Raw genomic sequence first — 4,592 nt, forward strand, 5'->3', positions numbered from 1 at the left:
GCCTAAAGTCAGAATCCAGTCCTAAGACTCCTGGCTATTTGCACTGTTTGACTGGTCACCTAAATCACTACTAAATGCTGCTTAGCCCCTATAGCTCTGAGCTAGAGCATACCCAGTACAGATGGAATCTCTGGAGAATTTAGCTGTCAAATGCTAACAGTTCTCTGCTGAGCATGCGTGAATTGAGATTTTTTTCAAAGATTTATAACTTGACCAAAATTGGGCAGATTTTTACAGGGACAGCAAAGGGCACATCCCTCACACAAAAGTGCTAAATTTCAAGCTCTTGCTCCAAAGCCAGGGCATACTAAAGCTTCTCAGTAAAATGGTTGCAATATTTATTTTAACATGGCACAAAATGTATTTTTTCTTAATCTCATTCCCAGAAGTGACAAAGTTTGGCAAAATTATAAACAACTAAAACCAGGATCATAGAATGAGATATGGGCAAGCTTAACCATAGGCATCATCCATCTGTAATATGATTTTCAGAAGTGCTCAGTATTGACCTAACGGATCCAATTCCACCCGGTGACTTTTATTAATGGTGGTCTGATCTTTTTAAAATAAAGTGGGTTAAAATCCCATTTATTTTTTAGTTTGACAATTGACCTGTTTTGTCTTTGAGAAGGCAAAGTCTTGAGGCAGAGATCTTGCTTTTAGTTGTATTTGAAAGTGTGTAGCACATTGTAGGCACTACCTGAAATAAATTAAGAGCAAACATAATAAAACTGTTACCAAGAATGTTCCTCATGCAGGGCAGAATTTAACTAGACCAGAAACATATTTTTGGGCAAGATATTTCTGAACCATATCACAATATTGAAGGGAACCATCTATTTTAAGGTCAGTTACTTGGTGGAACAATACCAGACATTTCTTTCCTTTAGCCCTTCATTCTGGCCATAAGAAAATTTCAGTCTCCTGGGGGTCATCGATATTCCTTTGATTCTTTAAAATGTGTCAGTTATTGGCACTTGTGATAATAAACCTGCTGTTCTATAATGGAGGTCTTAGGCTGAAAAGATTATCTTGACTGAAGTAAACATACCAAACCATACCAAATTATTTGATTAAGTAACAATTATTGACCTGGTGGTTTCAGCAGTCAAAAATTGGAATTCAGAAGTTTTTACAAAAGCTTCTCAAGGCTTGAAATTTCTCTCACCCAAAATTAGCTTAATTGTCCGACTATTGCAGTTCAATTTTCCTCAGTCATTGTCCTAATTTATAGCCAAAGTAAATTGCTTGTGAATCTGATGTCATGCTTTGTCTGTGTTAGCAAATTCTAATTATGATAAAACCTAAGATTAATAGCAAAGGCACTAAAAATTTGATATATCTCCATGAAAACTAGACAAATGTTTTAAAACATTCTGTGACTCATTAACAGCCATGCATTTCTAATTAACATGAAATATTATACCCTTCACATTTGATTGCCTTATTTCTAAGTCTTTGATTGATTTACGTCTAGGTTGCAGCACATCTGAGACAAATTTTAAAAGAATAAGATCTATACTAGTAATAACCTCTGAATCACAATTTTCCCCCTTCCTTTGGCAAACTGGAAATCTTCATTCAGATAATAGAAAGTACCTTCAGGGCAAATTTTGCTGATTTGCAACCTTTGATGAAGTCAACAGGATCCCCAAGTGTGTCTTCAGGGTCAAATTTGGCCCTTATCGTAATGTAATGTGAAAGCAAGACTGAATTACAGGTTTCTTACCTAAATCCATTTTCTTAGGTCTTTCACAATAAATAAATAGGAACAAATTGATTAATTAATTAATTGAAAGTACAGTAGGTTCAGTCTGAGGTTGGGGTATTTGGTGACTAATTACAATAGCAGATTATGTTAACTTCATGAAGCAGATTCTTTTGTACACTGGAACTGCTTTGATAGATGCCCATGCAACTCACTGGAGGCCCAATCTCTATGTTAAAAATATAGAATACAAAATACAACATGAATGGTTGCTCTTCCTATCTTGAGGCAAATTGATACCCACTGGCAAAGCACTTAGCATGTGCTTAGCATTGTTGAAATCAATGGATTACTTATGTGCTTACCCTTAGCATGTGTGCCAGTGCTCTTTACCTTCCAAGACTAAACACCATATACATAATTATATTGCTCTACATTTTCCTAAAGGATCTTCTTACTTTATTCAAAGTCACTTTCCCAATAAATGTGAGTCTCATTTTCTCTCTCTCTCAAAAGTTACCAAACTGAGACCATGCTTTACATATTTAAGTGCAAGAAGCCACTGCATGTGTTCAAAAGAATCAATGGTTGGTGCATATCTACTGTATTATTGAGAGGTTTGTGCAGTTTGTTATTGACATTCCATCTGTGCTTACTGTTATACTGATGTGCCTGTTGTGTACCAGCATTTCTTCTCTAGCCTAGGAATTGCCTGACAGCATGATTCTTCCTTTTATTGTACTTACTTTGCTCTTCATATGAAAAAATGATTGAAGGACGAAAAAACAAACAAAGAAAAACAAAAATGGGAGAAATGGATACTGATTGTCAGTGATGGATTAACGCAAGAACCCACAGGGCCCATGCCCAGGGGCCTCGGCCAATTTGGGGGCCAAGAGCACCGAAAATGTGGCCCTGCCCCCTGCTACTCCTGTTCCCCCCTCCCCTTCTCCCCATCCCCAAGGCCCCACCGCCTGGCCAGGCTGTGGTAGGGTGAGCATATTTCCAGTTCTCCCCCCCCCCCCCCCCGGCCCGCACATGCGGAGCTGGTGTCAGCACTTGCCACTTTGAGCAGACCCTCTCCCCTTGCGCCCCCCACCCACGATGTGTGGAGCTGGCCTGAGAACTGCCAATCATTCCCCACAAGCCTCTTTTTGGCAAAATTGGGCATTTGTCCCGTTTGCTCTTGCCAATTGATCAGTTGCCCAGTTTTGCGAAAAAAGCCAGGACATTCAGGGGAGAGCTTAAAAATGCCATAGAGAGGGCACTTACAAAGTTTGCAGATGATACCACGCTGGGAGCTGTTGCAAGTGCTTTGGAAGATAAGATTAAAATTCAAAATGATCTGGACAACTGGTCTGAAGGACAAATGCAAAGTACTCTACTTAGGAAGCAACAATCAGTTGCACACATACAAAATGGGAAATGACTGCCTAGGAAGGAGTACTGCAGAAAGGGATCTGGGGGTTACAGAGGATCACAAGCTAAAGGAGTCAATAGTGTAACATTGTTGCAAAAAAAAAAAAAAAAAGCAAACATAATTCTGGGATTTATTAGCAATACTGTTGTAAGCAAGACACGAGAAATAATTCCTCCGCTCTACTCCGCACTGATTAGGCCTCAACTGGAGTACTGTCTCCATTTCTGGGTGACACATTTCAGGAAAGATGTGGTCAAATTGGAGAAAGTCCAGAAAAGAGCAACAAAAATGATTAAAGGTCTAGAAAACATGACCTATGAGGGAAGATTGAAAAAATTGGGTTTGTTTAGTCTGGAGAAGAGAAGACTGAGGCGGGAATGTGATAACAGTTTTCAAGTACCTAAAAGGTTGTTACAAGGAAGAGGGAGAAAAATTGTTCTCCTTAACCTCTGAGGATAGAACAAAAAGCAATGGGATTAAACTACAGCAAGGTTTAGGTTGGACATTAGGAAAAACTTCCTGTCACGGTAGTTAAACACTGGAATAAATTGCCTAGGGAGGTTGTGGAACCACTGTCTTTGGAGATTTTTAAGAGCAGGTTAGACAAACCTGTCAGGGATGGTCTAGATAATACTTAGTCTAGCCTTGAGTGCAGGGAACTAGACTAGAAGACCTCTCAAGGTCCCTTCCAGTCCTACAATTCTATGATTTTATGTCCTATTGTTTTCTACACTGCTCATCCCTGCAGCATCAGAATGCTACACAGGTAAATTAGATCTATGTGAGCGAGATCCCTCATGAATTTCATGGAGTCCTTTGTTCTTCTACCTTCTTGAGTTTACAGAGAGTTCTGCTTGATTAAAAATACACGTACATTTCTTTCTACCTCAGGTGGATAAAAATCAGTTATTTTTTAAAAAATCAGAATTTAAATACATTTTTAAATAAGTGTATTCAAAATTGAATTTGTAAATAGGACAACTTATATCAAGGTCTACATTTAATCAAAATAATTGTAATTAAATAAAAATAATCTTCAAGCAATAGATGATGGCTGCTGAAATGTTACAGAAAGTCAAACCACTGCACTGGTAGAAGTCACTGACTAAGCACCTGGTACCAGGGTGTGTTGAAGTGCTAAACCAGATTTTGACAGCAATAATCTCTTCTGCAGGTACCAAGAAAATGTTTTCTTCATTTCAGTTTGTTTAACTAGCTCACTTCAATGGCTAGCTCATTCAAAGTTGAGAAACTGATAGGAAGTTGAAAAAGCAGGAAAGCTGGTTTTCCTCCTCCAATCTTGGAATATAAACAAGATGTGAGGGAATGAGATCTATTAGTTCTACAATCCTGAAGGACATAATGACCAGAAACAATCAGTTCAATTCACTAATTACAGATCATACTTCCTTAGTTTAATAAATGAGTGTTAAATGCAAAACAAATTTTGATAAACATTTTTCC

The sequence above is a fragment of the Malaclemys terrapin genome, chromosome 6 (genome assembly GCF_027887155.1).
Source record: "Malaclemys terrapin pileata isolate rMalTer1 chromosome 6, rMalTer1.hap1, whole genome shotgun sequence".
NCBI classification, from domain to species: domain Eukaryota; kingdom Metazoa; phylum Chordata; order Testudines; family Emydidae; genus Malaclemys; species Malaclemys terrapin.